Raw genomic sequence first — 12,046 nt, 5'->3', positions numbered from 1 at the left:
AACTCATAAATAGATTGCATGACTTGTAGTGTAGTCTACTAACCTATGTAAAACTTATTACATATTTCTTAATTTTATTATTATTTCTAACAGCATATGGTAGTATAATTTGTTAGTATGCGTGACGTTTTTTGGACCGCGTGGTGTGCATGTGGGAGTCCAATTGCATGCTGTATGCTGGTGATTGATCACCCCCTGCCAAACACCTTAGAGGTGGCTCGCTGGGTATTATGTAGATGTAGATGCATAGTTGAATTTTGCTGGGAGGTGGTCTCCGATGCCGGGCATATAATCCGAGCAGAGTTATGACTTGGTGAAGCCTAAGACAATGACAAGGAGAATTGGGATGCAAAGATTGATTCTCGTTTTTAACCTCTCGGAAAGAGGAATTCCTTCTAATTTTCAAATCAGTGGCGTAGCCAGAAATTTCGTTCAGGGGGGAGAGGGGGGTTCCAAAACTAGAAGGGAAAATATTTGAAAAACAGGGTACTGTGTAATGGTTTTTTAACTAATTGTAACAATTTTCATAATACAAAAAACTCAATTGTTAAAAAAATATTTTTTAAATTCATGATTTTTCAATATTACATTTTCTTTTATGAAGAAAAATAATTATGTTTTTATTTTTCGGGGGGGGGGGGGGGTCCGGACCCCTTCAGGCTACGCCACTGGTTCAAATGCCCTAGGTAAATTCAGCAACTCCTCGGATCAGCATTCGAACTACGCCGTCGCGAAGTCCTAGCAAAAACTAACTTAACAAATATTATAATGGAGGGTTCCTTAGTCAGTCACTAAATGTGCTGCAACCCACCGCAAGTTTAAATAGGTTCACAAAAGTCGCCACCCGCGTCGCTAACGGAGGAACGATAAAATTTTCTCGGACAAATGAGATACAATTCATCAGAAATTATACGGACGTTCTAGAAAGTTCTCCCTCAGTGCACCCTCCCGTAAAGCACGGAGCTGATTAATTTTCCATCTACCTTACACAACGTTTAATTGTTACACAAAGAACCCTTACCAATTGGATACCTCTTGGATACAGTTCCAAGGGGACTCCACTAAAGGGGGCCTGACAATATGGTGGTTACGAGTTATATCTGCTGCCATTTCGCGCGCTTTCCTGCAGCGACTATAGGCTGCTGTATCTCGTTCAATGTGACTTTTTCCATCAACCACGGTGGAAGTGGTCTTTTTTTTAGTTAAAAATCACCTCGCGTGCGTTAATTGTGTGGTTTATATGATTTATTGACTCAGTTGCATATTACTGCCGTGTATTTATTCGCGAAAAGTGGATAAATGTGACTGGTAGCACCGCGAGCGGTGATTTTAAAATCTGATTTTAATGCTCGCGGAACGGCAACAATTCTAGCGGCGGACTTGAGAAACCTCCAGTGGAAACGAGACACGTGGGGCGGGCTCGTGGGTTACACTCCTGGGGCATGGATTCTAAGCGCTAGCTTTTTTCCTCTGCACCCAAGAGGGGAAGGACGGGAAGGAACAAGGAAGGAGGCGCCCCCGCGATAGGAGCCCGACGACGCCTCCTGGGAGGGGATAGGGAAGGAAGGGAAGGGACGAGGAATCCCGCACCGTCACAAAGGCGGGCGGGTCCTACTATCAGCGAAACCAAGCTTACGCAATTTATGTTCTAACAATCTTGGAGGACCCTTCTATGAGGAAGAATGATCCAACGATCAAATCGTTAGATGAGAAACCTCCAGTGCGATATTCGTCTACAATTTCCTCCACACCCTATCCTTCGACATTCATTTAATCATTTACCACCGATATCAGCAGACTTCCCCGCCAAACCACCCTTCTTCCTTTCCCCCTCCCTCCATAATTGCCACTGTATATGAGGGTATCATGTCAATGGATATCTTGTATAGCATCTTCTTCATAATTTGAGCTGGTATGTATCATATATTGTTTTTTTCCCCTTTCATCATCACTGGCGAACAATCCTAAGATTGGTTTGACGCAGCTCTCCACTCAATTCTTTTATCAGCTTATGTTTTCACATCCACATATTTCTTCTATTTTGCATCCATCTTCACTTGTTCCTTATATTTTGTTCGAGGCCATCCTTTTCCGTTCTTGCCATTCACTCTTCCTTCGACGATTGTCTTCATCAGGCCATCATGTCTCAAGATGTGGCCTCTATGGTCGTTTCGTCTTCTTGTTGAGGTTGTCATGAGGCTTCTCTTCTCTCCTACTCTCCTTAGGACTTCCTCATTACTAACTCGGTCAATCCATTTGATTCTTATCCTTTTTTCCAAATCTAATGAAATAGTGTTCTCCGTTGTTTTTGGAGCTATGCTAAATAAATCAAATATTTTGGGACTGAAGATTATATTCGAAATGATTTTGTATACCGAAACCATAATATTTCCATTATTGGAAAAATAAGGATCTTTATGGACCCATCACGTAGATATAACGAATTGATGAAGGTCATTGAACACCTCGATGGCCAATGGATATGGCGATGTAAACGTTACCTAAACTAACTACAATGCTCGACGGCAACTACGTCCTACTAGGAGTACGAATGAAAATAGGACCCTAAAAATGTTGGAGACTCGAGTACCATAGCATGGGTACTAGAGTACATGTATTTGCACATGCTCTCTTGCCGAACGTCGCAGGAGCTTCAGACAGGATCGCAAGAATTCTCACCAAACACGATGTTTTGACGAGATTCAAAAGCTTAAAGAAGACCTATGACATCCTTTGGAGCGAAAAATCTCGTCACTCATCTGACATTAATGAAGGAGTGTATGAAATATCATGCACATGTGGTCAACCTTACATGGGGTAAAAATCTAGGTCCCTCAAATGTAGACTAGAAGAACATCGTAAGGCAACCGAAAAAAATTTCACCTTCTTGCTGTTGCGGAGCATTCACGATCAAAATCTGAGCATGAAATACCATTCAAAGAGTCAAAAATCATCGCCAGATAAAATAAATATTTCCCTCGATTGTTAAGGGAGGCAATAGAAATAGCGAATCAACAGAACTTCAACAAAGAGGACAGCTATCATCTATCTTCATCTTTCGGACGGCTTTCAAACTATGGGATCCAAACCGAGCAAATCACTGCACGCCTGACTTGCTTTATATATAAGGAGTATAAGCTCTGCAGATCATTTGGACCTGAAGACGGGAGCTAGAACGCGTCCGGAACTGTCGTCCATAAAAATGAGTCAACGCGATATTAACCCGAAAAACAGTTTTTCTACGTGTATTTTTATATAATTTCTATCAAGGTCATCGAGTACACATGTAGTCTAGTACATTTTGCACACTCCTAGCAGCTCTTACAACCATTTGGACCCGAAGACGTCCGATGCTGGAATGCGCCCGAAACTGTCGTTCAAAAAAATGAGTCAAAGCGGCATTAATCCGAAAAATAATTATCCATATGTATTTGCATTTAAGTTATATCAAGACAATCGAGTGCACCTGTACTCGAGTACTTTTGGCACAATCCTAGAAGTTCTGCATATCAATTGGACCCGAAGCAACGGAGATGGAATGCGCCCGAAACTGTCGTCCACCAAAAATACGGCGACGCGGTACTATCCCAAAAAACAATTGTCTACATGTATTTGCATTTAATTTCTATCAAGGTCATCGAGTACACCTTTACTCGAGTACATGTGGCACACCCATAATCTGAAGGGAGTCCTGCAGCCCATATCCTTATGTTCTTCTCTCGCTCGTCGCATCATACGAACTCCTCCAAAATCCCTCCGTCTCACTCCGCGGCCAAAGCCATCACATATCACTGCCGTGTCGAGGCTTTGTTGCCGGGGAGTTAATGAAATACCTGCGCGTCCCGACCCAAAAAGCCCTCTCCATCGGCTCACTTGTCTTTGGAGGCCGGAAAACGGGGTAGGAAGGATAAAAGTGCGTGGAGGAGGAAGTGCAGGGCGAGATGAGAAGAGGCCACCGTTGATGAAGAGACCTCTTCACTCCAAGCCAACCACTCGGACGAGGGTAATCTAGGAAGTATCTGCTGTTTTGATATTAAAATTAAACCAGAGGAGTTAGAAAAATTTCACTGTACACACCTTAAAAATAAAACTTAATTTCATTTTTCTACATGATCGCCAAGTCGATTTAAGCACTCCTCGTATCCTTTAACGGTCTTTGAAATCCCGTCTACATAAAAATCTGCCGCCTGTGAATGGAGCCAACCTGTCATGGCGTTTTGAGGCTCTTCGTCGTAGTTGAACCGCTGAGATAAAATCACTGACAAAAGAAGGCCTACCACTCCTTTCTTCGTCGATAATGTTTGTTCTTCCATTTTTAAAAAAATCGTGCCCATTGACGGACTGCACATCTACATAATAACCTGCGAGCCACCTCTAGGGTGCTTGGCAGGGGGTGATCAATCACCAGCGAGCAGCATGCAATTGGACTCCCGCATGAACACCATACGGTCCAAAAAAAACGCCACGCATACTAGCAAATTATACTACCACATGCTGTTAGAAATAATAATAAAATTCAGAAACATGCATTAAGGTATACTTAAGTTAGTAGGATACACTACAAGTCATCTAATCTATTAGTTAGTTCTAACGCTGCCGTTATAATCTCTTATTGATCGTGGAAAAAAACTCTTGTGTTAGGTACGGATGCTATTTGAAACAATGAATTTGATTTAAAAGTGAGTAATAACGCCTCGCAAATCACTGCACCGCCTCTTCTAATGTTTGGTCCATACGATTCACGATGAATTTCGGCTACTGATTGTTTTTTGCACAAAATCTATAACAGCACGCACTTCACACTTGGCGGGACTTTTATTATGGCACTCATGTTTTTAAGCTATAGCTGGACAACGCGTAGACGTACGCTGTTCCGCCTTGCACAGTTAAGGTACGTTTTCGTGGACGCGTTTCAGGCGAAGAGATGCGAAAACGGAATCTTCAGCCAATCAAAATCGTTTATTCTCGTTCTCCTTTCACCCGGGTCTTCGCTTCATCAAGGCAACTCGAAGCGAAAATTTTCTCCGCGATTATTCTCGTTCCCTTCACCCCACCTTTTGCTTCAGTTTGGGTAACTTCGTTTTCTGGGCGAAATACTGACGTAAGCAACGAGGAATTACCCATAAGTCAATGGGCATAAGATATTTTCAGCCATCAACACACTGCCTCCACAGTCTGAAACAATTGAACACGGCGAGGCATGTCGGTAAGTTCAAACCATATTTATAAAATACATTATGCCATGTTTTTTATTGTGTGAGACAATTAAATTGCTACATTTAGTATTGTTGTATAATATTACTAATTCATTAGTCGTCTTTGGCAGTTGATCATAAAACCGTTCTCTTTGTTTTTCATATTTTTCGTATATGTAAACGATGGGTCCAAAAGTCACTCCGGTGAAACTTGTGGGTTAATATTTTTAATTTTATCCTAACCCAGATGGAGCAAAACAAGAGAGTTATCTGTTTCTTATGGTGTTATTACGGAAGAAAATTTAACATAATTTGCTTATGTTGGATGAACACCAAAGCCTGTATAACAGCGTACTACACAATCTATACTGCCCAGAGCTCTGCCGAAAATGAATTTAAAGCCTAATAGTAAAATCCAGTGTGTCAATATAAGAGCTGAACAACTGATAAGAGATTTTCCTGCACAGAAATTATTTTGACAACTTCAAGTGACTTGCCTCTAAAGATGAAAAACATAGTATGAGACCTTTTTTCTTATAATGAGAGAAAAAAGGCACTACAACAGGAATCGACCGTATACCCTTACAATTCAGAAATAGCTATGCTATCCACTACACCACTACATCAATTATTAGATGAAATGCTGTTATATGACAAAGCTCCGGTCAGTCTCTTTCATATTGTTTCCCATGAAACTTTCACGAACATAGGAACCGAAAGAACAAGTTTTCTCAAGAAATCCAACACCTTTACATGCTCAGAATAACATCACTCAAACGATAACACAATATGCTTATCAAAGAAAATCTTCGCGGTTCATTCAAATGAAAACCCACTTTTAATCCCATGTATTTAATTAAGTAGAACGACAAGAAGAGTAAAAAACACACAGGTTGTATGCCAAACATCTTAATAACAATTAAACTTATTGGGATCAAAAATATAACACAATAATTATGTAAAGAGGCAGTAAAATCACGAGTCGGTCTCTCGTCAATTCTTTCGCTAAACCGCTAGAGCAAATTCATTGCCGTCGCAAGCGAAATTCGCCCTTGGCGAATGTTTACGTTCGCTGCATGCTCACCAGTCAGAACGAGAATAACTTTTTCGTCGCCAGAGACACGAAGCGAAGCATTTCCGGCGAAATAGCTAGCGAATGAAAATGAGAATACGAATGCATAGCCAGAAAGAACCAGAATCAGGCCCATGGCGGCGCTACTCCCGATATATGCCGATACGACCGTTAACCGACGACATCTGCCGTAGCCGTATTGTTGAGTTGAGCTTTCAAAGAGTAACACGGCCTTGAAGATGGGGAACAAGTCGTCTCTCGAAACGTCGGCTTATGTGGCAGAATTAACGTGGCTGAGAACCCGGAAAGAATTCATCGGCTTAATTTAAATTTTTTGATAAATTTGCTCGAAAAATAATAACAGCGAATGGTCCTCTATTTTTGCATGATAGCTATTTGCGACACTTTTTCTAATTTAACAATTATCATTATCACTGTTCAACAATCCTAAAATTGCAGAAATGTTTCTCGGGTTTTCCACCGGTTGATGTCGTCCATGTCTCCCGACGTTTCGATCCGCGACTTGCTGAATCCTCATTCGGAAGATCCCCTGAGGATGATCAGCAAGTCGCGGATCGAAACGTCGGGAGACATGGACGTCATAAACCGGTGGAAAACCCGAGAAACTTTTCTGCAACTGATACGCCGGGAAAACCTAAGATCATAAATCCTAAAATTGGTTTAACGCAGCTCTCCACTCAAGTCTCCTATCATATAATTAACAAATATACGACATAGAAAATATACCAACGCATATTATGAGTTCGCCCACCGTCTTCACTTACGTTTCCCCCAAGTTCTACCAGTAAACGGTAGAGCACTCCTTCATCTCAGTTCAATTGTGGTACTACGTTAAATCCTTTTTATTGGCCTGAGTTTAACTTCCAATGATGGTTTTAATATTTATAGTGATTAGTAATAGCTTTTGTCAATTCCTAGCCGTTAAGTTTTGAAGCGCGAAAGATATTTCTCTATTTATTCCACGTGCCGTGCGTGGGAGAAGAACATGACATCTTCGGGAATACGGCCATCGGTTCATCAATCGGCACATCAATTTTTTTCGATCGGAATGTCAATCAAGGGATTCCGAAAATGAGTCCCGACACACCAAGTCCCCCCACCACCCCATTCTTCCTTCTCTCGCCTGATTCAAAGTCCCCTCCCCTCCAATTCCCTCTTTGTATCCCTCCTCTCCCCTTCCACCGAAATAAAAGACTCCTCCTCCCCCCCAACCTCACCTTCAACGTCACAAACAATCACGTGAAAACACAAAAGAGTCATCAAGCGCAGTCCCCACTACCCACCCCTCTCTCTTTTCCATTATGCCGCCACCGCCCAAAAATGTGCCAATTAGTAAAATGCAGCTTTGAGGAAATTGAGTCCATTATGGAAATTAGTACTCAGCGGTGACTCGGAAATGTTTTTCGGGACCAGGAAGGAAACTGCAGAGGAAACTGTGGTCTTTTGAAAGCATTGAGTTTCTGTTACCAATTAGCAAATTGTTCCGAGGCTCCTTATTCACAAACGCACACGAAGCAGATCCCGCGCGGGATGTTCCCTCAATTTATTTACCCGAGAATCGCGCGATCGTTATCATAAGGAAACCTTGCTGAATAAAATTTAAAGGGACGTTTATCTGGCAAATTTGTGAGTTCATCTCCGGAAATCCGTTTATTGGAAATATTATCAAAAGACTAAAGTTATCTGGTTTCCCCCAGCAGTGAAGTTTTCTCGGATCTCACACCGGCTAAGGATCCTCCATATGTCCTTCCAACGTTTTCATAAGTCACTCGCCCATCGTCTTCAGGGATTCGGGGTTATCGAAACTTTGGAAGCAGATATGGTGTGAGACCCAAGAAAACTTCACTGCCAATGTTTTCCGGGAAAAGTAACTAGACATTACATAATGGTTTCCCAAAAATTTGACGTTTCAAAAAATATGGCGTTTTTTGCGCGAGCTCTATCCATGTTCCATCGACTTTATTTCTCTGGCAGCTCTACAATGAAATATAAATCAAGTAATAAAATGTATAATGTTGGTAGGGCTCGTATAGTAGGGCTAAGTGTTAACTTAAAAATATAAGAAATGTATCATTAATATCCTGTGTGACCTCACTTTGCCTTTTATCTACGATTAATGACGCCTAAGATGACGAAAGATTTTTTTCAATGGCATACGCGAAAAGTATTTGTTTTGGATTGTTAAGTCGCGAGTGCCTATCTCCTAGAAAGCATCATTACTTCCCCGCTGATACGATTGACCAAGGAAGTAGGATCTTCCTCACCGTCCAGCTATGTTGGCACGAACATCACAGTTGAGGATTCTCCAATCAGCCTTCAGATGTGTTTTCACCCACCAAGCAATAAAATGGGTTTACGAAAGTCACCACTTGAGACGCTGACGGGCAGAGCGATCCGAACTTAATGGAGAAATAAGTTGCCACGAGAGCTGTTAAGGAATTTATATTCGTGATGACGTGATGAACCACACTCACAACTTTTCAATGCTATTCCATTCGAATGTAAATATGTATTATATGTATGCAGCAAAACTCACTTGCAATGAAATTCCACCCATTACGAGGTGACTTCACGGTCCCGTGGGCATTCCTATGGTTGCCAATTTTAATTTCCCCGCATTTAATGCGTACCTACGATACGAAATCCCCGCTATTCTAACCATTCTTTGGTCCCGTGGGGAATTATTTCCTCTTTAATGAAGAAATTACGCCCACCTTCACAACTTAACCGTTCCTTACCTCATCATCAGTTGTTCTCACGTGTGGCCACCACCACATAGTCCCACTGTTTATCTTAAAATCCTTCCCTTTACAGCCGTTTGATGGAACAGATGGTTGATTACAACGGATCTATTGCCTAAATAAAGACTATTTATTGAATATTAGCCGGCAATCCTGCGATCTATAGAGCAAAATCCTTTTATGTGGATATAACGAAATCCCATTTATAACAAAGTAGAACGATGGTTCCCTGAAGTTCGCCATAATTGAGTTTTTATTGTAGTAAATTTGGTGTAAAAAATTGATAACTCTCATTTCGTCGCAGCGTTGCAGTCATTTATGAAAACAGCTCAAAATAATCCCCAATACGAAATAAGTTCAACTGTGTTTGGTGAGATATGGTGGAAAAACATGCTGATTATAATGCAAAACTTATTGTTTTGTCCACTAATTTTTTTATAATAACAACGCGTTTCATCATCAGGTCAAATTAAAAAAAATAATGCTAATCGTCGAAACGTGTTTTTATTATTAATAAACCAGTGGACAGTACAATAAGTTTTTCAATTTATTCAATACGAATTAAGATTCTATCGGACTGACTGCGGCCTCCTCTATGTGGACCCAGGAAGGTATCATATATTCGAGGTATAAGACCACCAAACGAGAATGGGATCGAACAAAACACTCGCGCGCTCCGTCAGCATCGGGACGGCATCTCACTCGAGAACTAAGAACAAAAGGGAATCGGGAAGACAAAGTGGATAAGCGGACGGGGGTGAGGAGAGGGGTCGGGGGAGGGCGGATGAGGAACGGGAGGAACGCAGGTTTGGCGAGGGTAGGACAGCACCCCTCCAGATAGCACACAATGGGGTGAAAGGGTGGATCTCCGAGACCAAGACGCCCAGGGTACGAGGAAGAAGGGGCGGAGGGGTACAAAAAGGTAAGGGGTTTGGAGGGAGGGAGGTCACAGGAATTTAATTCTCTTACCTCGGGCAATCATAAACACATCACACAAAATTAAAACGAAGCTCACAATAGAAGTTGCAGATGTTCGCCGCCGAGGGGGTGGGTTAGTTGTTAGGGGGTAAGGTGGGAGGAGGGGAAGAGGGCGGTGAAGGAAGGAGTCGGCCACTTAATTCCTCGGTTTAATTAATGAAATTAATTTTCGAGAGTTTCCGATAAGCGCCTTGGAGGTAAGGAGAGGGATTTTTTTTCTTTCCTTTGGTTTCGGAGCGTGGAGAGGGGAGTAGTTCAGGAGGAAAAGGATGGACTCCGAAGAGATGTAAGACCTCTAACGGCAGATGCTTGACCTTTCAAAAATCTAGAAGGTACAGGGTAAAAGTGGTCGAAAGGGTGTCAATGTAAAATAAGCCGTGCCGGAACGCACTTTCCTTAATTTTTTTGCAAGTGAAATATTACCCTTGTGTTTTTTTATCACAAGTTACGTCAGCACATTTTAAAATAAATTTTAATTCTGCACTCGAATGTATATACTAGAAATTTTGAGGCACCATAACTGATAAAAGTGTTATTTGACTACTTTGTCTTTTGTTAACCAGTAGTACCAGAATGGTGTTCCGGCACCATGACAACACTGCCAAAGGGTCTAGCAGGTTAAGATGGTGAAAAAAGCCCCCAGATATTTTGAAAAATAAAAATACGCTTTTTAAGTATGTATTTACATCAAAATTTATGTTTTTCCCATAAGTTTCACGCCTTAGAAATTGAAAATGACAAAAAGAATTGAAACACGATTTTTCGTTTTTTTTAAGCAGATCTCATGAAAAAATGTTTTCTTGATTTTAAATGTACATGCTATTACGTTCTACCACCCTGTTTTTATTTTAATTTTTTGTCCGAAAACTAAAATTTCACGTAAGTTTAAATTTTCAAAATTAAATTAAAAATTTTGGGAAACAATAGACACCCCGGAAAAATATACATTGTTACATCGAAGCATAATCCTAATTATCTATCACGTTTTTCTAAATGGTGGAACACGTTAAAAAGTACGAATATTTTCTTTAGGCCATTTTCACCAATATATTCCACAAGGACAATCGATTAAAATATGATTAAGGGAGGGATTAATATACAAAAAATACCAAGAAAGTTGTGCAATTCGGTCAGATTAAGTCCCAATCACCATTCCATAGCTCGTTTTACCATTTTAGAATTTTAGAAAATACTTGGGACTGAATGAGTAAAAACTAAAATAAATATATGATTATAACAAAAATGAAACAAAGTGATTTTTTATTACCTTTTATGAAAGGTGGGCAATTGTACATCCTCTATCTGTCCATACCTTTTTCCATGGATTTTATTCGAGATAGATAACCATGGACACCGTTACGTGCATCAAACCTGGATAGCATTTTCTCGGGTTTTCAGAGGGATAAGGTGTTCAGTTGACACTTCGAGGGCTGAGACGTTTCTCGGTATCTTTCCCATAAAGGATCAAGTGGATCTCTAAACCAGGAAACACCACCACGGGCACTATGAAACGACTCTCCTGGACAAAAACTGTAGAATACGTGATCAAAAAAAGACACAAGATCATTCACTCAAACATTAAGTAAGGAAAACAAAAGCTTTAAGGGGTGGAAGAATTTTCTTACCTACGAAGCCGGAATACCAACAATGGACAAAGCAAAAAAGAAACAGTCAGTAGAATGGCACAGGATTATCTACAAAAAGAATGATTATCTTACAGCTGAGAATGCAGGCATGGAAGCAAGTAAACAGTTGCAGAAAGGCACATTGCACACAAGGCATGTTTCTCTTTGGAAGCGAGGCTTGGTCGTTGACAGCAGAAGAGAAGGCAAGGGTAGAAGCAGTTGAACTGTAGTGCTACTGGAGATTGAAGAAGATAAAATGAATCGACCGTGTAAGTAACGAGGAAGTGCTGAGAAGAGTGGGAGAAAAGAGAAGTCCGGTAAAAACCTTAAAGAGAAAACGGGAAAACTTAGTTGGCCACATTTCGTGGCATGATGGCCAGATGAAAGCAATCATAGAAGGAAAGTTGGAATGGA

The sequence above is a fragment of the Ischnura elegans genome, chromosome 7, assembly GCF_921293095.1.
Source record: "Ischnura elegans chromosome 7, ioIscEleg1.1, whole genome shotgun sequence".
Classification (NCBI taxonomy): domain Eukaryota; kingdom Metazoa; phylum Arthropoda; class Insecta; order Odonata; family Coenagrionidae; genus Ischnura; species Ischnura elegans.
This window is presented reverse-complemented; position numbering follows the sequence as displayed.